This window comes from Triturus cristatus, chromosome 7, assembly GCF_964204655.1.
Source record: "Triturus cristatus chromosome 7, aTriCri1.1, whole genome shotgun sequence".
Taxonomy (NCBI): domain Eukaryota; kingdom Metazoa; phylum Chordata; class Amphibia; order Caudata; family Salamandridae; genus Triturus; species Triturus cristatus.
In genome coordinates, this window is record NC_140590.1 from 8,612,875 (window position 1) to 8,640,770 (window position 27,896).

At 57.6% G+C, this 27,896-nt stretch overlaps 1 protein-coding gene across 2 annotated transcripts in view; it reads right to left on the bottom strand.

The window, feature by feature from the left end:
- NECTIN2 (nectin cell adhesion molecule 2) overlaps positions 1-27,896 on the bottom strand; it is a 303,490-nt gene that overhangs the window by 57,202 nt on the left and 218,392 nt on the right. The window lies entirely within an intron of this gene.

Sequence of the window (27,896 nt, forward strand, 5' to 3'; positions counted from 1 at the left end):
GGGTGCAAGCTGCAGGGCCTCCTGACGAGGTCCCTGGCACTTTAAACTGGTGCCTGAGCAGTTCACCGAAGAGTTCATGCAGACTGGCTGGATTAACCCCTTCGCTGCGGCGCAAATTCCGCCGCAGCGCTGTGGGAGTTTGGGGGGTTTGCGGCGCCGCTATGCTCATGACAGAACCACGCCGTCATGAGTCACGGGTGAGCTGTGCTCATGACGGCGTGGTTCCGTCATGACTCCACCCACTTGCGCTAATCGCCCGCACAGGTGGGGAATCAGCGCCGCGTGGGCGGAGCGGCCGCCAACGGCCGCAGCATGACGGAACCACTCCGTCATGAGCACAAGGCGCCCGTGGCTCATGACTGAGTGGTTCCGTCAGAAGCATGCAAGGGGTTAAATATTACCAGCGGATTGGCTGGTCAAGTGAGCCAGTTTATGATTGGCTGTACCCCTTTGACTTTCTGAACTAGGTAAGGGACTGTAGTGTAGTCCTAAATGCCAACTGTACCCTCCTGGATCCAGGGACAGTTGGAAGTATCAAGGCTCCTGAGCTGTCTCGGCGAAAAAGATTGCACCGTCCATGTGAGCGTCCGCTACAATACAGAATCAGTATACTGCCAACTGTCCCTGGACCCAGGAGGGAACAGTTGGCATGTAGGACTACTACAGTGCCTCACCTAATTCAGAAAGTCCATGACTTGCGGCATCTTACCACCAGACTTATTTCCGAAGCCCTGATGAAGTCCACACCAGTTGGACAAAACGTGTATGCTGTATTCTTTTCATGGTGTCGGTGGTGCATTCCACATTTGTGAATTTTAACATTGGTCTTGGAGACTGCTCCTTGGAAACAGCCGGGGCGGTGGACATGCACACCATCTGAGCGAAAAGGCTCACATTTTGGGACTCTTGCTGGGGAGATTATGTGGAGAGGTGCGTCACAAGTACACACTTGTATACTTCTGGGCTTGCTGTTTCAAGTTTGGGAGTAGCTTGTAAAATAGTTGTCAGTTACTTGCTGCATTTTCAGATAGTACTTTGCCCCAGAAAAGTTAGCAAACCTATCATTGGATTTGCACATCCAATTGGTGAGGTGGAAGCCCCATTGGCTGATGCGCAGTGTTAACTGAACCAGCGAGATCTGTCTGCACTGTCAGCAACTCTGAGCAGTGAGAGTAAAGATAAAAAACAAGCATTGGCATAGCCAATAGGGCTCGCCCTTGGGACCTTATAAGTGTTTAGCCATGCAACAGTTGATGTTGTTGCACTAAGGGATATTGTGCTGCATAGCTAAATACTTATAAGGTCCCAAAAGCGAGACATATTTGCTATGCCAATGCTTGTTCACTATTTCTTTGTGACTCGGAAATAGTTGTCACATCTGTGCTCAAAGAGAGTGCCCGGTGTGCGGCGTCGGGTATCTGCGGACCCTCTGGGCGGGGGTTCACTGTAACATCAACATCCCTCTCATCACTCCATGCCAGCCAACATCAGCGCCGCACTGACCATCCATCCATATGTTGTGCCTTTTCATATATAGGGGCATACCTCAGCTCCCCTTTCAGCAGTGCCATGAAGCTACCGTTTGGCTGCTACACATCGAGTCACTCTCACCCCTCCTGTGAGGAGAGCCTGTGAAATGTTTCCATATTGTTAGAAGGCGACCTCAGAGGGGCCTGGAAGGGGCCCTGACTGCCCTGAGACCCACCCTCGAGGTATCGTAGCCGGGCACTGGCTGGAGACTCCTCAGGGGAGGAACCTCGTATCTAGGATCGTACACTCGGCACCACACGACAGAGAGACACCACACGAGGAGTTCTTAAGAGCAAATCTTTATCAGATCGGAGTGGTAGGATCTTTATGATCAGCAAGGCAAAATATATACAAGTAGAGCGCGGGCTCACAAAGTCTTGGAGGGGGGTTAGGAGGTAGCGGGACAGTCTTTGGGGATAGGAATCAAATGCAGGAGCGTACCCGGCGCACAGCTCACAATCCTCGAGCTGGGGGATACGCTGGTCGTCGTGGGGTCCGGCGGGACTAAGAGTCTGTGGGAGCTGCGAGTCACTCAGCAGGGCTCAAGCACAAGTTCGGCGGTCTTACGATCTTCAGGGAGCCGCGAGTCACTCAGCAGGGCTCAAGCGCAAAGTCGGAGGTCTTACGATCTTCAGGGAGCCGCGAGTCACTCAGCAGGGCTCAAGCGCAAAGTCGGAGGTCTTACGATCTTCAGGGAGCCGCGAGTCACTCAGCAGGGCTCAAGCACAAGTTCGGAGGTCTTACGATCTTCAGGGAGCCGCGAGTCACTCAGCAGGGCTCAGGTGTTTCCAAGGCGAATCTGCCGGACAGTCCCAGAGCACCCCTTGTTATAGGGCGACTCCTCTTTGATGTCCGGAGTCTGTGCAGGCAGGGGTCTTGTCACCTGGGGGTCGCTTGTTGGGGGTTTCCTGCCATTGTCCTTTGATCCTTTCAGGGCCGGGTCGGGAGGAGCCCCAGACACCCAGCAGGCGCGGAGCCAGCCCTCGGGGAGGCCGGCGGGTCGATCGAAACCCACCTTCCCAGGGAAGCGCAGAGGTGTGATGGAAACTGCTCCTCCCTTTCTCATCCCAAGGGGAGCGCGATGTCCTCCAGCCGGAGTGGCGCCTCTAGGCTAGGGTCGCGCTGGGGCCGGGCGGCTATCTTGGTGCATGCAGTGGGCACGCGGGCCCGGGGTGGCCGAAGGAGGAAGGCCACGGACGGGGGAAGTCCGGGTCGGGTGTGTGTGTTCTGGTGGGAAGGATCGGCTAGGCCGTGGGCTCGGGGCTGGTGTGAGGTGCAGGGGTCAGGTCTGACTATGTTACGAGGGCCGGGTCTAACACATATCAAGAACCACAAGGAAATGAAGTACCATCTGCTCTGTTGTTGTGACAACTCAGGAACTCGTACCTGCGAGATTCAGGACACTGCTGAGCATTAAAGCTCTGCAGATCCATTAAAACCCAGTTCTTTGCCTACAAGTACCTGTGGTTCTCCCCTCCCAATGACAGTGGGCTGCCTTCCTGTTGGCAGATACTGTGATTACCAAGTATTGCCTCGGATGTAGTGTGAACTAAGAAGGAGCCCATACAGTCACAGCGTTTCTGACTGCGTACTGGGCCTAAGAGTTCAGTTCAATTGACGTAAACTCTAAAAATGCCATGTCCCTGCTCGTATGCATCGAGCGATATCTTACTCTTAATGGGATGAGCAAATGGAGACCTTTCCTGGATATCACGCTTCATATGACGTGCCTCTGACCAGCGTGTCTCTGCCGACGGTTCTCCAGAGCACGGAGAAATCAGCAATGGTCAAACTACTATTAAGGACTCCGCTGGCCAGTGTGAGTGTGGTGGAGAATGTTGGATGAGTGGGAGTCAGTTGGAGGATGGGCTGAGCAGCAGGAGGGCTGCTCCTGGTGGGGCTCTCTGTACCTTTTATCTTGAACCTACTAACCGAATAAAATTCCTTCCTGCGTTACCCTGGAACCCGATCCTCGTTTCATTACAACAGAATCCCTACCTAACCCTGATCGATCCTAACTAATGCCCGATTTAGCTAATACCACACCGAAGAACTATTCCTCAGAAGCTCGCTGTTAACCAGCTGCAAACCTACATCAGAAGCAACGCCAAACTGTATTCTTTCCAGCCATACTTCCGTCCCGGGTAAAGCACCAAGTTGGCGGCCACTAGAGTCGCGACCGGTCTCTGTAGATGGGTGAATGGCGCAGCTTTCATGGTCTTTCTTCTAACAGACCCATCCGTGGTCTTTTACACTGTTCTTCATGCAGTCCTTCTCACCAAGCTCCTGGAAGTGACTCTGGAGTCTCCACACTCAAATGGATTGAGTTTTTCTTTACACCGCAGGAGCACACGTTCACACCCCTCGTCGGATCGGAGTAAGAACGATTCGCTGTGGTATGCCTCGTGCCTCTTTGCTTTCCCCACTCTTGATATATGTGAGGTGCTTTCGGCCTAACTTCTACACTCCTTAGGTGTCCAGTCGCATATGTATGCCGATGACACCCCTTTGATTTTAGGGTGATCCCCACAATGTCAGCGGTCGGGCCTGTCGCAGCTCTTCTCGATTCTGTTACTGAGCCCTTAGTACCAGTGTATACTGTGGAGTGAACTTTCAACTCCAGAGGCGTAATCCATGTAACACGGAGCTCCTTACGCCAGGAACATCTGTCGCATGGCAGCCTTCTGGACAGATGCCGGAGGTTCTCGTCCAGTGGCATCCAGTACCATATGCAAGCTTGGACGCCAATCAACCCTTGACCAGCACTTGTTTTTGAAACTTACACTGTTAAAGAGAATGTCCCCTTTAGCAGTAAACACCAGCATGTTTCTGTAGTTAGTGATTGAATTTCTCCTTAACACATGGGTTTCTTCTAGAAACACTAAGGGAAGTCTACAAGTCGTGCACACTCTGCAGGATGCTGCTACTTGAGACTAGGAGTAGAGACCATGTCACTCCTATGTGGAGATCTCTTGATTGGCTTTGGACATTTTCCCCTTAGGCACTACCTCATTTCTTCCCTTCAGACTTTTCACAGACATGAGAAGACTGTGATTTTTAATTTGTAAATATGAACCATTTTCTGGGAACACATGGGCTTGTTTGTAGTTTTCTCGGTTTTGTGGTTATAGTTGATTTAACAGCTCCAGGAAGCTTTATTGTATGCTGCGCTCTAGAAGCAATACAATAAGATAGGTGGTAAGACGTGTGCCCGATAAGATGACCATTCGCTGTGGGCTCCAATGCAGAGACTTTGGGAAACCAAGGGTATCGCTTCTCTCTTCACTAGTGACTCCCCAGTGGGCTGCTCTGCAGCTCATGGACAACAGTTCAACTACTGGCATCCCCTCCCCTTCCTCTCTTGCACTCACCACATACACCTCTTCCGCCGCAGGCCTGACCTGCTGCTATGCCCCTTGCTGACTGCTGGCATAGGTACCATCTAGCCCCAACCCGCACGTGGCATCACTGAATGCCTTCTGTACCAGGTCCAGCCTAGCCTCTTTATTCTGCGACTATCATCCCTCACTCTTGGCTACCTGTTTTCATTATACTAATTTCCCACTGATCCTTCCTGCGCTACGAAGTAGGGTGCTACTCGATGAAAAAGCATTTCAACACCTCATCAGGGGTAGCAAGCACTATATAATGCAAACCTCTGTTCTCTCTTCTTTCCCTCCGCTTTCCTTCTCACTCCAAATAACTGACTAACCTATCCACCACTCAAATCACTTTCGTGTTTTGACTATACTAATCCACCAGTAATCCTTTATTTGTTTCGGAGTAGCATGCTACTGGCCGAAAAAGCGCTTCAACGCCTCGTCAGGGGTAGTAAGCACTATAGAAATGCAATTACAATACAATATCTAAAAAGTACACGCATTGGGTTCAGTTTCGCAGTATAAACCACGGCTGTGAAGCTAACATCAGTTTCTTGTTCTCTACATGGATGACGGGCGTGAGCACAGAAAGGCCTCTGACCGCTGGATGTGGAGTGTTTCCTTTGTTCTAGCAGGGGTGTTTGGTGTGTGACGTGAAACAACCCGCCCTGTGATGCACAGTATTTGTATATATGTGGTGGGTAATGCAGCATGAATAAGTGTGAACGGTAGGAATGTTATTAGACGCTCATGTGAACGGCTGTTTTTCTATACATGTTTTAGAACAACGCACACATATATAGAGAAGAGCGTCCGCACTTGAAGGAACTTTTCTGTCTGGTGCACTTCAGAGCAGCCTTCTGTTTCTTTACAGGTCGATGCAGACCGATATAAACACAGGAGTTTAGTTAAAAAGTCTTTTATAGGCTTCTTATGATGTTTTTTGTCTTGTAGGTCTCCCGCCCCGCTGTCCCCATCCTTTCCTTCCCTCGCTTAATCCCGCCAACCCTCGGTGCTATGATCGCTTTTGGAGACTGGGGCGATTGAGAGGTGGACCCACTTGAGCATCGGACCGATCCTGGGACTTTGGAATAAAACCTTGACATTCACAGCGGATCCTCCCTGAAAGAGAGGGAGGAAGGAGTGGAGAGCCTGTCTCTGTAGATTCATGAGACCTCCCCTGGGATGGAGTGAGAGTGGGATGAGTGGAGACGCGATTGAAAACAATACTGTTGAGGGCAGAGTGAACTGCGCACCGAAGGGATCCTGATTAATGGTTTCGAATCGGAGCGCCGCAATACACATCCAAACTCGATGGCGGAAAGAAAACCTTCTGACTGGAAAAGACTTCTTCGAAGAAAAACAACTTGCAAATATCCAGACCCAACTCTAGATGGCAGGGGTATGCAAAGAGTGTGTATCTACAGCACACATGCCTCGACCAAACTGTTTGAGTTATAGCACGCTTACGTGCTTTACTGCGCCCTGAAGGCGCCATACGAACTTGATCCTCAGCTCGTTCATGTGGGCACCCCAGCCTGTGAGGAATCCGCTATGATAGTGACTGACTTATGATTATGGCCGACTCCGGTTTCGACAGTGGCCGACTCCGGTTTCGACAGTGGCCGACTCCGGTTTCGACAGTGGCCGACTCCGGTTTCGACAGTGGCCGACTCCGGTTTCGACAGTGGCCGACTCCGGTTTCGACAGTGGCCGACTCCGGTTTCGACAGTGGCCGACTCCGGTTTCGACAGTGGCCGACTCCGTTTCGACAGTGGCCGACTCCGTTTCGACAGTGGCCGACTCCGTTTCGACAGTGGCCGACAGAGTTGGGTTTTGAGAAGGTTTGCCTACGGTGATGTTTGACATGTTCCGCCGTTGCAGCTCCTTGGGTATTTTCTCTGCTACGACCACTAGATCTTCCTAACCCCCTGGTCGCCTGTGGCCATTTTCTTTGTTGCAGTCCCTGTAGCGGTCTCGGGTGCAGCCGTGACCTGGGGATATAGAGAACACAGGAAGCGGCCTTGCTGAACAGTTCCCCCACCGCCCTCACTGTCCAAGCTTGTCCCTTTTGGAAAAGCCGAGTTTGGCCTGTTAGAGCATTGATTCTCTTCGGAACAGGGAATGCTTTTGCTCATCTGCTGGAGGGGTCTGTGTGCCACTGAAAGGCGGCCGCGTGCTCTCCTCTTCTTCCTTCCGTCCTCGCTGTACCGGAGCGCTGCTATGGCTGCTGGCACTTCAGCGCCCATCCGAGCTGTGGCGATTGACAACAAACAGACAACATTCAGGACCCAACCACGAGATGGCGGAGTAATGCACAGCATATGGATCTAGAAAAGATTCACACTGGAAAACCTGTGCTTGTGAATGTATTGGAAATGCTCCCACGGGAGGGGGGGACAGGAGATAACCTGTTCTTGTAGATAGTGTCTGTGAGAAGTTGGCCTGATGTATGATGTCACTAGTTATAGTGTACACCTTATATCAGTCCAAATACCCTTATGGTGATTGGTTGTAAAGTCAACCTTATAGACCAGCTATCCTAGTGGTAGCATGGACAAGAGCAGTCTTAGGCTAAACTCTGAATGGCATGTGAAGCCAGCTGTGATACCATATATAATCCCTTGAATACCAAATGAAAGGACACCACAACAGATATATATATAAAATAAAGTGTATTTATTCTAGTCAAACCCTCAGCACTCTTTATGAGATTAGAGGTAAGTACAACACAGTCTTATTTAAGCATACATTAAGTCACACAGGTAAGTAATACAGTTAGGCCCTAGGGGCCACGCAAACCATATACTAAGTAAGTGGTATGAGAACCACTGTCACGGAAATAGAATAGGCCTAGGCCTAGGGAATCGCTGGGGCTACACTACACTAGCGTTAGTTAGGAAGTGGGAGGCCCACGGGATTCGTGTGCAGAGTGGAAACACTCACGCGTAATGCATAAAAGTCAATAGCAATAGTACAGTTTAGAAAACGGTAGGTTTAGGACACTTCCGGAGTAGCTAGGAAGTTGAGACTTGAAAACTAGACACTAGGATAGTCACTATCCTGATGAGCACCGGAGTACCCAAGTTACCTAGCCCACAGGCTGCGGGTGCATAGGGGTGAAGATGCGTCGTTTTCGTCGACTCCTATGGATGCCTGAAGAAAGATGCTGACAGGCAGTCAGTGAAGAGTGTCCGGTGGATCCCAAGGCTGGGATCAAGAAGAGAAGAAACCTGCAAGCAGAAGGGACAGAGTCAAGGTCACTAGCCAGTGACCACGTGGAACCAGGAAGGAACCAGGCGATGTCGTGAGGATTGCAGGTGAAGGTGAAGCTTGTCGCTGCAGCCAGGAGGACCAGGAAGCGTCGAGGACGACCAGGACCAGGAGGCGAGCTGTCCCACGAAGGCTCTTGCTGTCGGCGGCGTCGAAGTTGGACTAGGACTCACCAAGCCTTGGCAAGCGGAACCCACGAAGAACGGAGGACTTGCTTCTGGTGCAGACCAGGAAGGTCTGGGGTGCTTCTTCTTTGCAGAGAAGCGGGAGCCAGTCTGGAGGAGCCAAACCAGCGCAGAAGATTTCAGGGTGCGTCGTCACAAAGGCCACTAGCCAGCGGGCAAGCAACCGGACAGACGCGGCAAGCAGGAAAATGCAGAAGGGCCCCACGCAGGACTCGTGGAGTGTGGGGGGCTGATCTTCGGTGCAGATGGTGCTTGGGGTTGGGGCTTCTCAATCCCCGGTGCACAACTTCGAGGGTGCCTCAGAAGCTGCGCTTTAAGTTACTAGCCACTTTTTCCAGGTAGCCGGTCCCACGTCGCTCGTCGCCTCCACGGATCTCAGCTTTGCTGTCGATGTGGATCAGGGTCGGAGAAGTCTGGAAGTCAAGGCTCTGGTCGGGCTCTGCAGTCGGTTCCTCGTAGAACGTGGGCAAAGCAAAGGGTAGTCTCTTGATGGTGCCTGTTTGCACAGGGTAGCCACTCCTTGGCTACAAGGGAGATTCTTCAGTCTTCTTCTTTCGTCGAATGTCGAAGGTCCAGAGTTTCTGTTCAGTTTTGCAGGTTCAGGATAATCTAAAGTCTTGAGGCCCAACTCCCACTCTTATACTAATCTGGGGGGCTGGGATACCTGCTAGGTCACGCCTTATGGGTGGGACCTGGGAGGGGGTGGTTACACCCACTTCCCTTTGTCCAGTTTCGCGCCAGAGCTGGGGCTGGAGTGCCCCAGCGCCGGTTTGAACTGGACTATGCAAGGAACACCTTGTGTGCCCCAGGCATGTCTCATTCCTTTCAGCCCACCCTGCCCCAATACACTAAAGGCTGTCTGGGGAGGTGCTAGCACCTCCCCAAGCAGGAAACCTATTGTCCAGGCCTCCCTGGCTGGGATCACTCCCAGCTGCAGGAGGTCAGACTTGTGTCGTGGCAGCAGCATCCATTTTGTGATGCTGAGGCTTTAGTCAGAGGCTAACAGTAAAGTATGATTTTAACATGTCTTTCCCTCTAGAAGGGGGGAATAATATCCTCATGTCCAGAAATGGTATGGGTTTATTATTCCACAGTGTTAGACACCTTACACGACATGTTTCGATAAAGCCAAACCATAGTTACCATAACCGTTTAAGATTATAAGGCACTTTAAGAGTATATGGTAGGCTATATCATAGAACAGCTATAAGGACAAGGTTCCGAAAGCTGCAGACAGGCTCAGCTCATGCTAGAGCACCATCTCACATGTTACCAAGCACTCTGCCTCCAGGATTGTTAAGGCCTGCCATAGGAGTGACTGATAGGTACACATGTGTCTATATGTAAGTTAGGTATAGGAATACTACACCTAAGCAAGGGGTGATTACACGACCTTGCCCCAGCTGAGTGATCAGCCAGTTGTGTCAAAATGGAAGGCCAGGCCAGGGGTGGCATAATACATGCTGCAGCCCCTGGTAGGCCTAGGGTACACCTATGCCCTGGGTACCTAAGGTACACTGTACAGGGGCCAATAAGGTGATCCTATCCAAATGGGTTATGCACCTAAAGTACATAGTATTAATTTAGAGAGAGAACAGCAGGGCTGTGGGTCTGATTAGCAGGCCCACAGCCACATCTAAGTCGAAAACCAGTAAAGCAAAAGCAAAAAGTGGGGGTGAACATAGAAAGCAGACCCTACTCCCCTACAGTGTCAGAGCCACCCAGAGAAAGGGAAGAGTGAAGAACCTCTCTGTCTGTGGATTCATCAGAGACCCTCCCTGATGGAGATGGGAAAGGGGGAGGAGTGGAGAACACGTGTATGTAGGCACATAGCCCTACCTTCCTCTCTGGAGGATCTGCTAACGGAGGACCTGTGTCTGTTGATTCATAGCAGACCCTCTGCGAGAAGGAGGGAGGACCTGTGTGTCTGTGGATTCATAGCAAACCCTCCCTGAGAAGGAATGAGGACCTGTGTCTGTGGATTCATAGCAGACCCTCCCTGAGAAGGAGGGAGGACCTGTGTCTGTGGATTCATAGCAGATCATCCCTGAGAAGGAATGAGGACCTGTGTCTGTGGATTCATAGCAGACCCTCCGCGAGGAGGGAGGACCTGTGTGTCTGTGGATTCAAAGCAGAGCCTCCCTGAGAAGGAGTGAGGACCTGCGTCTGTGGATTCATAGCAGAACCTCCCTGAGAAGAAGGGAGGACCTGTGTCTGTGGATTCATAGCAGACCCTCCCTGAGAAGGAGGGAGGACCTGTGTCTGTGGATTCATAGCAGATACTCTGAGAGGGAGGGAGGACCTATGTCTGTGGATTCATAGCAGACCCTCCCTGAGAAGGAGGGAGGACCCGTGTCTGTGGATTCATAGCAGAACCTCCCTGAGAAGGGAGGACCCGTGTCTGTGGATTCATCGCAGACCCTCCCTGAGAAGGAGGGAGGACCTGCGTCTGTGGATTCATAGCAGAACCTCCCTGAGAAGGAGGGAGGACCTGTGTCTGTGGATTCATAGCAGACCCTCCCTGAGAAAGAGGGAGGACCTGAGTCTGTGGATTCATAACAGACCCTCCCTGATGGAGATGGGAGAGGAGTGGAGAACATGTGTATGTAGGTACATAGCAGATACTCAGAGGGAGGGAGGACCTGTGTCTGTGGATTCATAGCAGATACTCTGAGAAGGGAAAAGGACCTGTGTCTGTGGATTCATAGAAGACCCTCAGAGAGGAAAGGAGGACTTGTGTCTGTGGATTCGTAGCAGACCCTCCCTGATGGAGATGGGAGAGGGGGAGAAGTGGAGAACATGTGTATGTGGGTACACAGCAGATACTCTGAGGGGGAGGAGGACCTATGTCTGTGGATTCATAGCAGATACTCTGGGGGGGGGGGGACCAATGGATAACTTTCTACTGAAAGTCAAGGGAAAAAAGCGCTCTGATGCAGCCAGCACCTGCCGCGTCATCGCAGTACTCTTCCATAAGACTACTTTTTTAATTTGAGAGCAGCTGTGAAGTACAGAAGTACCAGTACATATACTGCTAAGTCACAAACTAGTCTGGAGAGAAACAGACAGCGTGAGCAACTGGAGGTCATTGTTAGAAATGGGATTTCTGGCTGGCTGAGGCTTGCGCCAAAGCCAGGCAGAAACCACCACTCTAGTCAGGGCTGGGGAGTTACACGCCAAAGGTAACCCCTGCTCACCCCCTTGGTAGCTTGGCACGAGCAGACAGGCTTATCCCTGAGGCGATGTGTAAAGCGTTTGCGCGCGCACCCAGCAACAACACCCAAGGCCCACCACAAAAGAAACTCCACACAAGGTATTCTATAAAAATAGCCTTTGTATTATACACAACACATTAGATAAAAACACACACTCTACAATGTGCCAACAGGCACGGGCAGAATTTACAAGGGATTATATGTACAGGGGACAGGGCCACATGGACCGCTGTCCGGAATTAGCACTCTTAGAACATAGCACATAGAACGTAGGAAATAAAATTACAGTTGCGCAAACTTACACCTGGCACACAACCAGTCACTACTGGTATCAGGTAAGTACCACCTACGCAACCCTAACCACCTTAGGAAAATATTGCGCAGGGAATCAGGACCTCACTGGCACTACCTGTACTAGGGAGAAAACAACCACCTAAGTATCACAATACCTGTAGGGGTAAAACGCACATTACACATGATGCATCACATTCAGAGGTGTAAAACAAAGCACATGACGCATAAACACATTCAGAGGTGCAAGTAAGGAACACACATGATGCATAAAACATTCAGAGGTGTAAAAGCAATGGCACATGATGCATCAACACGCATTCAGAGGTGCAAGGAAGGAACACAATTGCGCAGAACTCCTATGCCACCACCTGTGGCAGTCCCTGGGCCAACTGGCCTGGAAGGGGCCAGGACACCCTGTGTCCAGCAGAGTCAGGGCGCGCCTGCGCAGGCTGCGCAAACCAGGGCGCACAAGGCACAACCTACACGTTGCAGCTGCCCACTAAGTGCTGGGCAGCTGGAGAAATAATTTATGCCTCTCGCTGGAGCCTCACAGGCTCAATAAACAAATGTGCCCCGTTAGAGCCTCGTGGGCTCGAAAGGAATGGTGCCCCTAACGTTGGAGCGCACCAGCGCTCTAAAATACACAAGGCCCACCAGCGTGGGAGCCTTCCTGGGCTCTTTAGAAAACAATGTGGGCCTCGTGGGAGCCTCTCGGGACTCGGTAACACCCCGTTCGGTGGAGTCCCACTCGGGGGACTCTTTAACAACACAGATGGCTCCCGGAGCCTTGCAGGCTCGGAAACAGCTGTGGGGCGCGTTAGAGCCTCGCGGGCTCTTGGAATAGGGTGGGCCCGTAGTTGGAGCGGCCCGCTGCCTTCCGGGGCCGCTCTCAATGTGACAGAGATGCCCCCGTATGTTGGAGCGCCACTCGCGCTCTTCCCAACACAATGCAGCAGAGTTAGAGCCTCTCGGCTCTTAAATGAAGAATGCCCGACATCGGAGCGACCCGCTGTCAGGTGCGGGGCCGCTCAGACAGCACGACGTGGAGCCCCAGGTATCCCCCACTCACCGGGAACTCTCGTCGGCTCCGGGGGCACTTCGGGGCTGGGGGGCAGTCACGGCGCCTCTTCTCTTCCTTCGGATCTCTGGGAAGCGCGGGGTAGGCTCCTGTCCGCTCCCGTGAATCAGAGCGTCGCTTCCTCTGGTGAGGCCCCGGTCACGTGGGCAACACTCCCTCCCGCTGGACCAATCCCAGCGCGGCAGGGAGATGATGAGGCGGGGACTCCGGGCCTGCGGCGGTGATTACCTCTGATCTCTCCGAAGTGCGGGGTGGGCTCCCGCCTTCGTATTAACGTGCAAGTCAGCGGCAATAAGCGGGGTAGGCACCCGCCAACGAACGCCACAACAATGTCCCTGGCAGGGTGGGCACCTGCCGGGGGAATTCCGGATTGGCACAGAACGGGGCAAATGCCGGGTGGGCACCGGCTTTGAGAAATAAAGCGCTCTGAGCGCTAAAAGGCAATTACAAGGGCTTCCAGGCGCTTGAGGGACAAATAAAGCGCTCCCAGCGCCTAAAGGAGGATTCCAACCAAATCCAGCAAAGTTCTCCCCTGCATGCAGCAGGGCAGGGGTGGGGGCAAGGCTGGACCCAGAGCCAGCTCACTGGGCCTCCAGGCAGGGAGGTAGTCCAGGTGGCGGTCCTCTGGTCCAGCAGCAGCCCCCCCCCTCAGGTAAGATCCTGGCAGAGAACAGTTTCTGTGGGGACACAGCCCCATTTTTATACAGGCAAACCCTTTGTTCTGGGTTCAGGGTGAGGGGGAAAACCAGTCGCAGCTGGTTGGGGAGCACCCTTGATGTGCTCAGCCCCTCACTCTATTCACTGGCAGGGCTAGGGTCGTCAGTCGCACCACAGGGGGCGGGGCCAGCATTGTGTGTGGAAAACCCTGTCCTATTCAGGACCCAGGTGGACTCCTCCCACCCATCTAGCTGCTGATCTCCCCATTCACCACTGGGTGACTCATCCTGACACTGGGGAATCCCTAGCCCGTCACATGACATGACCAGCCAATCACGCGACAGACACACTGCACACAGAAGTGCCCACTTCTAGAAGTGGCACTTCCACACTAGGTACATGCACGCCGCACACATCATCGCGCAGCATTCACTCCCACGAGTCCGCACATACCAAACTTGGGCCTGCACACCCCACGCATCAGGAACTACTAGGGACACATACACTCCCCATGCATTCCTATGGGAGGGCAGGCCTATCTCACCACATGCACTCAGAGCACGCACGCACTTTACCCTGGGACACAGGGAAAGTGCGCAGAAACCAAAAAAATTACCACACCAAGTCACCAATAAAAAGCCAAAAAGTCCAGGGGTGAACCTGCCAGAGGGGCCAAGTCCAACAGTCATGAATGTCCGACAGTGAGCAAACACACGTTTGATGAGGGAGAAACTACCTCTGGCACGCCGGAACGAAGAGCATGAAATGGTGGCTCTGTGAGGTGAATAAAAAGTCATTCAGCCTGTCCCATCTCTTGTAGACAGACCAGGAACAGCCCTCGCAGTAACAGTGCACGCCCCACATGCACACACGTGTGGTGCTGTCAACTCGTACCAATGCAGTCCCTGCATGGAAGTGCAGTCCCCTCTCTGTTGTGGATATATAGTCCAGCAGAGAGGGCCTGGCACTTTCCGGTCCGAAGCCCCAGGGTCCAGCAGAGACGGCCGGCACTGTCCGGTCGGGAGCCCCAGGGTCCAGCAGAGACGGCTGGCACTGTCCGGTCGGGAGCCCCAGGGTCCAGCAGAGACGGCTGGCACTGTCCGGTCCGGAGCCCCAGGGTCCTGCAGAGACAGCCGGCACTGTCCGGTCCGGAGCCCCAGGGTCCTGCAGAGACAGCTGGCACTGTCCGATCGGAAGCCCCAGGGTCCAGCAGAGACGGCTGGCACTGTCCGGTCGGGAGCCCCAGGGTCCAGCAGAGATGGCTGGCACTGTCCGGTCTGAAGCCCCAGGGTCCTGCAGAGACAGCTGGCACTGTCCGGTCCGGAGCCCCAGGGTCCTGCAGAGACAGCTGGCACTGTCCGGTCCGGAGCCCCAGGGTCCTGCAGAGACAGCCGGCACTGTCCGGTCGGGAGCCCCAGGGTCCAGCAGAGACAGCCGGCACTGTCCAGTCGGAAGCCCCAGGGTCCAGCAGAGACGGCCGGCACTGTCCGGTCGGGAGCCCCAGGGTCCAGCAGAGATGGCCGGCACTGTCCGGTCCGAAGCCCCAGGGTCCAGCAGAGACGGCCCGGCACTGTCCGGTCGGGAGCCCCAGGGTCCAGCAGAGACGGCTGGCACTGTCCGGTCGGGAGCCCCAGGGTCCAGCAGAGACAGCCGGCACTGTCCGGTCGGGAGCCCCAGGGTCCTGCAGAGACGGCTGGCACTGTCCGGTCGGGAGCCCCAGGGTCCAGCAGAGACGGCCCGGCACTGTCCGGTCGGGAGCCCCAGGGTCCAGCAGAGACGGCCCGGCACTGTCCGGTCAGGAGCCCCAGGGTCCAGCAGAGATGGCCCGGCACTGTCCGGTCAGGAGCCCCAGGGTCCAGCAGAGACGGCCCGGCACTTTCCGGTCAGGAGCCCCAGGGTCCAGCAGAGACGGCACGGCACTGTCCGGTCAGGAGCCCCAGGGTCCAGCAGAGACTGCCCGGCACTGTCCAGTCGGGAGCCCCAGGGTCCAGCAGAGACGGCTGGCACTGTCCGGTCGGGAGCCCCAGGGTCCAGCAGAGACAGCCGGCACTGTCCGGTCGGGAGCCCCAGGGTCCTGCAGAGATGGCTGGCACTGTCCGGTCGGGAGCCCCAGGGTCCAGCAGAGACGGCCCGGCACTGTCCGGTCAGGAGCCCCAGGGTCCAGCAGAGACGGCCCGGCACTTTCCGGTCAGGAGCCCCAGGGTCCAGCAGAGACGGCACGGCACTGTCCGGTCAGGAGCCCCAGGGTCCAGCAGAGACGGCCGGCACTGTCCGGTCCGAAGCCCCAGGGTCCAGCAGAGACGGCCCGGCACTGTCCGGTCAAGAGCCCCAGGGTCCAGCAGAGACGGCCCGGCACTGTCAGGTCAGGAGCTTCAGAGTCCAGCAGAGACGGCCTGGCACTGTCCGGTCAGGAGCCCCAGAGTCCAGCAGAGACGGCCGGCACTGTCCGGTCAGGAGTCCCAGAGTCCTGCAGAGACGGCTGGCACTGTCCGGTCGGGAGCCCCATGGTCCAGCAGAGACGGCTGGCACTGTCCGGTCGGGAGCCCCAGGGTCCAGCAGAGACGGCTGGCACTGTCCGGTCGGGAGCCCCAGGGTCCAGCAGAGACGGCTGGCACTGTCCGGTCGGGAGCCCCAGGGTCCAGCAGAGACGGCCCGGCACTGTCCAGTCGGGAGCCCCAGGGTCCAGCAGAGATGGCTGGCACTGTCCGGTCGGGGGCTGGCACTGTCCGGTCGGGAGCCCCAGGGTCCAGCAGAGACGGCTGGCACTGTCCGGTCGGGAGCCCCAGGGTCCAGCAGAGACGGCCGGCACTGTCCGGTCGGGAGCCCCAGGGTCCAGCAGAGACGGCCGGCACTGTCCGGTCGGGAGCCCCAGGGTCCTGCAGAGACGGCCGGCACTGTCCGGTCGGGAGCCCCAGGGTCCTGCAGAGACGGCTGGCACTGTCCGGTCGGGAGCCCCAGGGTCCTGCAGAGACGGCTGGCACTGTCCGCTCGGGAGCCCCAGGGTCCAGCAGAGACGGCCCGGCACTGTCCGCTCGGGAGCCCCAGGGTCCAGCAGAGACGGCCCGGCACTGTCCGGTCAGGAGCCCCAGGGTCCAGCAGAGACGGCCCGGCACTGTCCGGTCAGGAGCCCCAGGGTCCAGCAGAGACGGCCCGGCACTGTCCGGTCAGGAGCCCCAGGGTCCAGCAGAGACGGCCCGGCACTGTCCGGTCAGGAGCCCCAGGGTCCAGCAGAGACGGCCCGGCACTGTCCGGTCAGGAGCCCCAGGGTCCAGCAGAGACGGCTGGCACTGTCCGGTCGGGGCTGGCACTGTCCGGTCGGGGGCCCCAGGGTCCAGCAGAGATGGCTGGCACTGTCCGGTCGGGAGCCCCAGGGTCCAGCAGAGACGGCCCGGCACTGTCCGGTCAGGAGCCCCAGGTTCCAGCAGAGACGGCACGGCACGGTCCGGTCAGGAGCCCCAGGGTCCAGCAGAGACGGCCGGCACTGTCCGGTCCGAAGCCCCAGGGTCCAGCAGAGACGGCCCGGCACTGTCCGGTCAGGAGCCCCAGGGTCCAGCAGAGACGGCCCGGCACTGTCCGGTCAAGAGCCCCAGGGTCCAGCAGAGACGGCCCGGCACTGTCCGGTCAAGAGCCCCAGGGTCCAGCAGAGACGGCCCGGCACTGTCCGGTCAAGAGCCCCAGGGTCCAGCAGAGACGGCCCGGCACTGTCCGGTCAAGAGCCCCAGGGTCCAGCAGAGACGGCCCGGCACTGTCCGGGCAGGAGCCCCAGGGTCCAGCAGAGACGGCCCGTGTTAGAAATGGGATTTCTGGTTTGGCTAAGGCTTGCGCCAAAGCCAGGCAGAAACCACCACTCTAGTCAGGGCTGGGGAGTTACACGCCAAAGATAACCCCTGCTCACCCCCTTGGTAGCTTGGCACGAGCAGTCAGGCTGATCTCTGAGGCGATGTGTAAAGCGTTTGCGCGCGCACCCAGCAACAACACCCAAGGCCCACCACAAAGGAAACTCCACACAAGGTATTCTATAAAAATAGCCTTTGTATTATACACAACACATTAGATAAAAACACACACTCTACAATGTGCCAACAGGCACGGGCAGAATTTACAAGGGATTATATATACAGGGGACAGGGCCACATGGACCGCTGTCCGGAATTAGCACTCTTAGAACATAGCACATAGAACGTAGGAAATAAAATTACAGTTGCGCAAACTTACACCTAGCACACAACCAGTCACTACTGGTATCAGGTAAGTACCACCTACGCAACCCTAACCACCTTAGGAAAATATTGCGCAGGGAATCAGGACCTCACTTGCACTACCTGTACTAGGAGAAAACAACCACCTAAGTATCACTATACCTGTAGGGGTCTAAGCACATAAACACATGATGCATAACATTCAGAGGTGTAAAGCAAAGGTACAATGGCGCCAAAACTCACATTAGCCACAACCTGTGGCAGTCCCTAGGCCAACTGGCCTTGTCGGGGCTAGGACGCCCTATGTCCCAATGTCAGGGGGGGGGGGGGGGGGGGCTAAACGTGGCAGCTGCCCACTAAGTGCTGGGCAGCTGTGGGGACTGAGGCCTGGGCACCTCTGGGCCCTTAGAACAATTATGGCCTCCTGAGCCCCTCTGGGCTCTACGACAAGAAATGCCCCCTGAGCCTTGCAGGCTCTAAACCAAGAAATGCCCCCTGAGCCTTGCAGGCTCTAAACCAAGAAATGCCCCCTGAGCCTTCGTGGCTCTGAACAAATATCTGCCCCGTCGTTGGAGCGGCCCTCTGGCAGGCGGGGCCGCTCGAGCACTGGCAGGGATAGGTGGGGGCCCCCTCTCTGGGGCCCTCGCCACTCAAATCACCCCCGTAACGTTAGAGCCTCACCCGGCTCTGAAACCAAATGTTTCCGTGCGATGGAGCCTTCACGGCTCTGAACAAATTGGCCCCGTTCGTTGGAGCGCTCTGGGCGCTCTGAGCACCAGGATGCCCTGTACACGTTGGAGCCACGGGGCTCTGATTCTGCCCCCGCACCCCCAGCACATGCGCGGAGTCCCCCAGCCCTCTTAAACACTCACCGGGCTGTCTGCAGGGGACTCCCGCGTCGTCTCTCTCTCCGCTGGGGGGGGGGGGGGGGGGGGAGAAGGCTTCCCAGGCTTTTCCAGAACCGCGGAGGGGGCAGGCACCGATAACGTGCCTCGCGCCCCCCTCCACACAAGCTCCGGCCGCGCTTTCCTCACGGTCCAGCGCGGGGTGGGCTCCCGCCTGGATCTCCGGCTCCTCCGACTTGGCTGCGACCGCGTCGCTCCGTAGGAGGCGGGGTAGGCTCCCGCCCTCCTCTCCTCAGTTCCGGTCGTCCCGGAGGCCCGCCCGCCAGCCCGCCTGACTTCCGGTAAGCCCGGGCCGCGACGGTGATTCCAACTTTCGGGCAGCAAGAGGGGTAGGCTCCCTCGATTATAAAACACTATCCCGCGGGGTGGGCACCCGCTTTCAGTTACTGCAATGTCCCTGGCAGGGTGGGCACCTGCCAGGAGGCTTTACGATCCACGAAGCTGGGGCAAATGCCGGGTGGGCACCGGCTTTCAAGAATAAAGCGCTCCTAGCGCTATGACGCCAGTGAAAGCGCTCCCAGGCGCTTCGGGGAGCAGGAAAGCGCTTGCAGGCGCTTAGGGGAACACATCCAGCGCTCCCAGCGCTATGAGGGAAAGAAAATCACTTCCTGGTGTTTTTAGAGGGGCAATAAAGCGCTCCCAGCGCTTTGGGCAGAATCCAAGCAAAGTTCTTCCCTGCATGCAGCAGGGCAGGGGTGGGGGCAAGGCTGGACCCAGAGCCAGCTCACTGGGCCTCCAGGCAGGGAGGTAGTCCAGGTGGCGGTCCTCTGGTCCAGCAGCAGCCCCCCCCCTCAGGTAAGATCCTGGCAGAGAACAGTTTCTGTGGGGACACAGCCCCATTTTTATACAGGCAAACCCTTTGTTCTGGGTTCAGGGTGAGGGGGAAAACCAGTTGCAGCTGGTTGGGGAGCACCCTTGATGTGCTCAGCCCCTCACTCTATTCACTGGCAGGGCTAGGGTCGTCAGTCGCACCACAGGGGGCGGGGCCAGCATTGTGTGTGGAAAACCCTGTCCTATTCAGGACCCAGGTGGACTCCTCCCACCCATCTAGCTGCTGATCTCCCCATTCACCACTGGGTGACTCATCCTGACACTGGGGAATCCCTAGCCCGTCACATGACATGACCAGCCAATCACGCGACAGACACACTGCACACAGAAGTGCCCACTTCTAGAAGTGGCACTTCCACACTAGGTACATGCACGCCGCACACATCATCGCGCAGCATTCACTCCCACGAGTCCGCACATACCAAACTTGGGCCTGCACACCCCACGCATCAGGAACTACTAGGGACACATACACTCCCCATGCATTCCTATGGGAGGGCAGGCCTATCTCACCACATGCACTCAGAGCACGCACGCACTTTACCCTGGGACACAGGGAAAGTGCGCAGAAACCAAAAAAATTACCACACCAAGTCACCAATAAAAAGCCAAAAAGTCCAGGGGTGAACCTGCCAGAGGGGCCAAGTCCAACAGCCCGGCACTGTCCGGGCAGGAGCCCCAGGGTCCAGCAGAGACGGCCGGCACTGTCCGGGCAGGAGCCCCAGGGTCCAGCAGAGACGGCCGGCACTGTCCGGTCCGAAGCCCCAGGGTTCAGCAGAGACGGCTGGCACTGTCCGGTCGGGAGCCCCAGGGTCCAGCAGAGACGGCCCGGCACTGTCCGGGCAGGAGCCCCAGGGTCCAGCAGAGACGGCCCGGCACTGTCCGGTCAAGAGCCCTAGGGTCCAGCAGACGGCCCGGCACTGTCCAGTCAGGAGCCCCAGAATCCAGCAGAGACGGCCCGGCACTGTCCAGTCAGGAGCCCCAGGGTCCAGCAGAGACGGCCCGGCACTGTCCAGTCAGGAGCCCCAGAATCCAGCAGAGACGGCCCGGCACTGTCCAGTCAGGAGCCCCAGGGTCCAGCAGAGACGGCCCGGCACTGTCCAGTCAGGAGCCCCAGGGTCCAGCAGAGACGGCCGGCACTGTCCGGGCAGGAGCCCCAGGGTCCAGCAGAGACAGCCCGGCACTGTCCGGTCAAGAGCCCCAGGGTCCAGCAGAGACGGCCCGGCACTGTCCGGTCAGGAGGCCCAGAGTCCAGCAGAGACGGCCCGGCACTGTCCGGTCAGGAGCCCCAGGGTCCAGCAGAGACGGCCCGGCACTGTCCGGTCAGGAGCCCCAGGGTCCAGCAGAGACGGCCCAGCACTGTCCGGTCAGGAGCCCCAGGGTCCAGCAGAGACGGCCGGCACTGTCCGGTCCGAAGCCCCAGGGTCCAGCAGAGACGGCTGGCACTGTCCGGTCGGGAGCCCCAGGGTCCAGCAGAGACGGCCCGGCACTGTCCGGTCGGGAGCCCCAGGGTCCAGCAGAGACGGCCCGGCACTGTCCGGTCGGGAGCCCCAGGGTCCAGCAGACGGCCCGGCACTGTCCGGTCAGGAGCCCCAGGGTCCAGCAGAGACGGCCCGGCACTGTCCGGTCAGGAGCCCCAGGGTCCAGCAGAGACGGCCCGGCACTGTCCGGTCAGGAGCCCCAGGGTCCAGCAGAGACGGCCCGGCACTGTCCGGTCAGGAGCCCCAGGGTCCAGCAGAGACGGCCCGGCACTGTCCGGTCAGGAGCCCCAGGGTCCAGCAGAGACGGCCCGGCACTGTCCGGTCAAGAGCCCCAGGGTCCAGCAGAGACGGCTGGCACTGTCCGGTCAAGAGCCCCAGGGTCCAGCAGAGACGGCTGGCACTGTCCGGGCAGGAGCCCCAGGGTCCAGCAGAGACGGCCGGCACTGTCCGGGCAGGAGCCCCAGGGTCCAGCAGAGACGGCTGGCACTGTCCGGTCGGGAGCCCCAGGATCCAGCAGAGACGGCCCGGCACTGTCCGGGCAGGAGCCCCAGGGTCCTGCAGAGACAGCTGGCACTGTCCGGTCTGGAGCCCCAGGGTCCAGCAGAGACGGCCCTGCACTGTCCGGTCAAGAGCCCCAGGGTCCAGCAGAGACGGCCCGGCACTGTCCGGTCAGGAGCCCCAGGGTCCAGCAGAGACGGCCCGGTACTGTCCGGGCAGGAGCCCCAGGGTCCAGCAGAGACGGCCGGCACTGTCTGGGCAGGAGCCCCAGGGTCCAGCAGAGACGGCCGGCACTGTCCAGTCCGAAGCCCCAGGGTCCAGCAGAGACGGCCCGGCACTGTCCGGTCAGGAGCCCCAGAGTCCAGCAGAGACGGCCCGGCACTGTCCGGTCAGGAGCTCCAGGGTCCAGCAGAGACTGCACGGCACTGTCTGGTCAGGAGCCCCAGGGTCCAGCAGAGACGGCCGGCATTGTCCGGGCAGGAGCCCCAGGGTCCAGCAGAGACGGCCGGCACTGTCCGGTCCAAAGCCCCAGGGTCCAGCAGAGACGGCTGGCACTGTCCGGTCCGAAGCCCCAGGGTCCAGCAGAGACTGTCCGGGCAGGAGCCCCAGGGTCCAGCAGACGGCCCGGCACTGTCCGGTCAAGAGCCCCAGGGTCCAGCAGACGGCCCGGCACTGTCCGGTCAGGAGCCCCAGAGTCCAGCAGAGATGGCCCGGCACTGTCCGGTCAGGAGCCCCAGAGTCCAGCAGAGATGGCCCGGCACTGTCCGGTCAAGAGCCCCAGGGACCAGCAGAGACGGCCGGCACTGTCCTGGCAGGAGCCCTAGAGTCCAGCAGAGACGGCCCGGCACTGTCCGGTCAGGAGCCCCAGGGTCCAGCAGAGACGGCCCAGCACTGTCCGGTCAGGAGCCCCAGGGTCCAGCAGAGACAGCCGGCACTGTCCGGGCAGGAGCCCCAGGGTCCAGCAGAGACGGCCGGCACTGTCCGGTCAGGAGCCCCAGGGTCCAGCAGAGACGGCCCGGCACTGTCCGGTCAAGAGCCCCAGGGTCCAGCAGAGACGGCCGGCACTGTCCGGTCAAGAGCCCCAGGGTCCAGCAGAGACGGCCCGGCACTGTCCGGTCAAGAGCCCCAGGGTCCAGCAGAGACGGCCGGCACTGTCCGGGCAGGAGCCCCAGGGTCCAGCAGAGACGGCCGGCACTGTCCGGTCGGGAGCCCCAGGGTCCAGCAGACACGGCCCGGCACTGTCCGGTCAGGAGCCCCAGGGTCCAGCTGAGACGGGTCAGTGCGGCCTTGGACACTGAACTATGCTTAGCCCTGGCTCACTTATGGAACGACACTTCTAAAGAGAAGAAGTGACGCAGAGCGGTCCTCTTGCTGTGAGATTTTGCTTAAAAGGTTGCTTTCCTGCATTGGCCCGTCGGGCGGTTTGACAGATTTCCACTTTTCTTTAAGTTTTTTGTTTAATATTTTGGTTTCTTTGGGGGATTGAAAGGCGTCTTCGTTATTTCTCCACTAAAACTTTTTTGTCTTTTTTACTGGGCATTTCCCGGTACTTCCCTCAGCCCCACAGTATTTGTAATGTTCACAAGTGCCTGCTGCCACCAGATGGCGGTGTAGTCCGCCCTTTACCTGAAATGACTTCTGCTGAAAGGATATTGACCGAGTACAAGGACTTTTGTGTAGCTTCACAGCTGCTTAACAAAGAGCCGTGAGCTGCTTAACAAAGCGCCGCGAGCCGCTTAACAAAGAGCCGTGAGCCGCTGAAGACCGGGAGAGTTCTGGAGTCTCAGCGGTGAGAGGCCTTTTGTTGTCGAAGTTTGTATAACCAGGGCTTCTAACACGCTGTGTGCCAGCACTGGGCAGAGAAGTGCTGGTTCACGTCAGTTAATCTGTTTATCAAATACACAGCAATAAGTGTAATATAAGGACGAGGTGGGGGAAGGGAGGGCAGACAAGAAACAGACGAGGGCATAGGGGTAAAAGGGAAAAGCAGCAACACGGACAGGGGAGACGGCCTGAAAACACAAGTACTCCTACGAAGCGCTTTGAGACCGATAAAAAAACCAGCTCCAAACAACAGGAGCAGTGGAAGGAGACACGTACTTGGTCCATGCTCTATGGGAGGGTCAAACACAGGAAGAGGACATGATGTCTGCATGCCAGGACCGAATGGCAAGAAAGCACATGAGAACGCCACTTAAGCTTAGCAACGGTTGGCTACAGGCGGGCTGTAAGCCTACAGATGGATAACAACATATCGAAGAGACAGCGCATCTGCTGTCTAGCTGCAGGGACATCTTAAGTATTATGGGGGCCCAGGGTCAAACGTTTATTGGGGGCCACTGCCCGACATAGCTTTGAATTTATGATCCGGTTTCAGCTCTTTCATGCCCTCTTTGGCCAGGTCACAGCCAGTGTAAAGGCGCAGACTCCAAATGTGTTCTCAGTACCCCAGGACTCATCCCCAGCCTAACGCTGTTCAACATATACAAGGCACCTCTCGCCCACGTCGCCCTACAGTACGAACTCAACATCATCTCGTATGCCGATGACACCCAGCTGATCCTCTCCCTCACCAAAGACCCCCACACCGCCAAAACCAACCTCCACGAAAGAAAGAAGGCCGTCACCGAATGGATGAGGGAACAGCTGACTGAAGCTGAACTCGGACAAGACGGAGGTCCTTATCCTCGGTTCCATCCCCTCGGCCTGTGACGACTCCTGGTGGCCGACTGCACTAGGAACAGCTCCAACATCCACCGACCACGCACGCAACCTAGGGGTCATCCTTGACGCCACCCTCTCCATGACTAAACAGATCAACGCCGTCTCCTCCTCCTGCTTCAACACCCTCCGCATGCTCCGCAGGATCTACAAGTGGATCCCCACCGAAACGAGAACAGTCACCCAGGCCCTCGTCACCAGCAGGTTGGACTACGGAAATGCCCTCTACACAGGGGCTTCGGCCAAACTCCCGACACTGCAACGCATCCAGAACGCCTCCGCATGCCTGATCCTCGACATCCCCCGCCGCAGCCACATCACACCCCACCTGAGAGACCTGCACTGGCTCCCTGTCAACAAGAGGATCACCTTCAAACTCCTCACCCACGCACACAAAGCACTCCACAACACCGGACCAGCGTACCTCAGACGACTCAGCTTCTACACCCCCACCCGCCAACTCCGCTCCACAGACCGCGCCCTCGCCACAGTCCCCCGCATCCGAAGAGCGACCTCCGGCGGCAGATCCTTCTCCCACCTCGCCGCCAAGACCTGCAACACCCTCCCCGTCCACCTACAGTAGACCCAAGACCTACTCACCTTCAGAAGACTCCTCAAGAACAGTAGCAGCACTCCCCACCCTCCAGTGCCTTGAGACCCTCACGGGTAAGTAGTGCGCTTTACAAATGATTTGAATGATTGATTGAGTATTGCAGCGGCAGCATCTCACTCATATTACTGCAAATAACTCTGTGACCCCCTCGCAATTTCAATGCATGAGGACTGTTTTGATATAAAAGGAACTTTTTTTTAATGGATGTTGCATGGTGCTGAAAAACAAACATTTCTCAGCAAAAGGTTCCAACACATCATTGAAAATAAATGTAAGAAACTGCTATTTAAAACAATCTATGTTTAAGAATCATCCAAGGTCATCTGGGCAGGACTGTGTGGAGGACAGAGCAGGATGCATACGGCCCCTGAAAGGTTGGGGCCGGGGGACAATGCCCACTTTGCCCATGCCTGAAAACGTCTCTGGCACTAGTCTACCTACCTGAGAGGTGAGGGATCCGCACCCAAGGGTGAGGACGGACAGGCAGCCACTGAGACACATATCCTCTAGGCACCCTAGGCTGATACACACTAGGCACCCTATCCTAGAGGTGAGGGAGCCGCACCCTAGGCTGAGGACAGACAGGCACCCACTGAGACACATACACACTAGGCTGATGATGCACAAGCACCTACCAAGACTTAGATACACACCTGTCACCCTATCCACACCTTAGGCTGAGCCAGACAGGCACCTATAGAGACAAATATCCTCTAGGCACCCTATCCGAGAGGTGAGGGAGCCGCACCCTAGGCGGAGGACGCACAGACACCTACAGAGACTTAGATACACACCTGTCACCCAATCCACACCTTAGGATGATCCCAACAGGCACCCAGTGAGACATATATACACACACACTAGGCACCCTATCCTAGAGGTGAGGGAGCCGCACCCTAGGCTGAGGACGGACAGGCACCCACTGAGACACATATACACACAAGGCACCCTAGGCTGATCCAGACAGGCACCTACAGAGACACATATGCTCTAGGCACCCTACACGAGAGGTGAGGGAGCCGCACCCTAGGCTGATGACACACAAGCACCTATCAAGACTTAGATACACACCTGTCACCCTATCCACACCTTAGGCTGATCCAGACAGGCACCTATACAGACACATATCCTCTAGGCACCCTATTCGAGAGGTGAGGGAGCCGCACTGTAGGCTGATGACGCACAGGCACCTACCGAGATGCAGATATCCTCTAGGTGCCCGCGGGGCCCAGGCCGCTAAGCGCGCGCGGGGCCCAGGCCGCTAAGCGCGCGCGGGGCCCAGGCCGCTAAGCGCGCGCGGGGCCCAGGCCGCGAAGCGCGCGCGGGGCCCAGGCCGCGAAGCGCGCGCGGGGCCCAGGCCGCGAAGCGCGCGCGGGGCCCAGGCCGCGAAGCGCGCGCGGGGCCCAGGCCGCGAAGCGCGCGCGGGGCCCAGGCCGCTAAGCGCGCGCGGGGCCCAGGCCGCTAAGCGCGCGCGGGGCCCAGGCCGCTAAGCGCGCGCGGGGCCCAGGCCGCTAAGCGCGCGCGGGGCCCAGGCCGCTAAGCGCGCGCGGGGCCCAGGCCGCTAAGCGCGCGCGGGGCCCAGGCCGCTAAGCGCGCGCGGGGCCCAGGCCGCTAAGCGCGCGCATGGTATCCAGGCCGCTAAGCGCGCGCATGGTATCCAGGCCGCTAAGCGCGCGCATGGTATCCAGGCCGCTAAGCGCGCATGGTATCCAGGCCGCTAAGCGCGCATGGTATCCAGGCCGCTAAGCGCGCATGGTATCCAGGCCGCTAAGCGCGCATGGTATCCAGGCCGCTAAGCGCGCGCGGGGCCCAGGCCGCTAAGCGCGCGCGGGGCCCAGGCCGCTAAGCGCGCGCAGGGCCCAGGCCGCTAAGCGCGCGCGGGGCCCAGGCCGCTAAGCGCGCGCGGGGCCCAGGCCGCTAAGCGCGCATGGTATCCAGGCCGCTAAGCGCGCATGGTATCCAGGCCGCTAAGCGCGCATGGTATCCAGGCCGCTAAGCGCGCATGGTATCCAGGCCGCTAAGCGCGCATGGTATCCAGGCCGCTAAGCGCGCATGGTATCCAGGCCGCTAAGCGCGCATGGTATCAGGCCGCTAAGCGCGCATGGTGCCCAGGCCGCTAAGCGCGCATGGTGCCCAGGCCGCTAAGCGCGCATGGTGTCCAGGCCGCTAAGCGCGCATGGTGTCCAGGCTGCTAAGCGCGCATGGTGTCCAGGCTGCTAAGCGCGCATGGTGTCCAGGCTGCTAAGCGCGCATGGTGTCCAGGCTGCTAAGCGCGCATGGTGTCCAGGCTGCTAAGCGCGCATGGTGTCCAGGCTGCTAAGCGCGCATGGTGCCCAGGCTGCTAAGCGCGCCTGGTGCCCAGGCTGCTAAGCGCGCATGGTGCCCAGGCAGCTAAGCGCGCATGGTGCCCAGGCTGCTAAGTGTGCGAAAAGCACCCAGAGAAGGTGCTTGGCTCTTGATCCAGTAAACCACCATCAGATGAGAGATGAGAGGACACCGAGACCACCCAGTCAGTGTGAGAGGCTTCTGGACACTGTGGCTGTATGAAGGGGCATCTGGAGAGACCTCGGGGAGCCATTACAAGAGTGTGTGTGCGCGGTGAGTGGCTGCCTTCAGAGTGCCAGAGAGGTGTCTGTCAGTAGAAATATGTCCATAGTGTCTCCAGGAAGGGCTGACAGGAGGTGTTTGTAGTCAGTGTATCTGGGAGCGGATTGGCTAGCGGTGTTTGCAGACAGTGTATCTGGGAGCAGATTGGCTGAAGGTGTTTGCAGACAGTGTATCTGGGAGAGGATTGGCTGGAGTTGTTTGTAGTCAGTGTATCTGGGAGCAGATTGGCTAGCGGTGTTTGCAGACAGTGTATCTGGGAGCAGATTGGCTAGCGGTGTTTGCAGACAGTGTATCTGGGAGCAGATTGGCTAGCGGTGTTTGCAGACAGTGTATCTGGGAGCAGATTGGCTAGCGGTGTTTGCAGACAGTGTATCTGGGAGCAGATTGGCTGAAGGTGTTTGCAGACAGTGTATCTGGGAGAGGATTGGC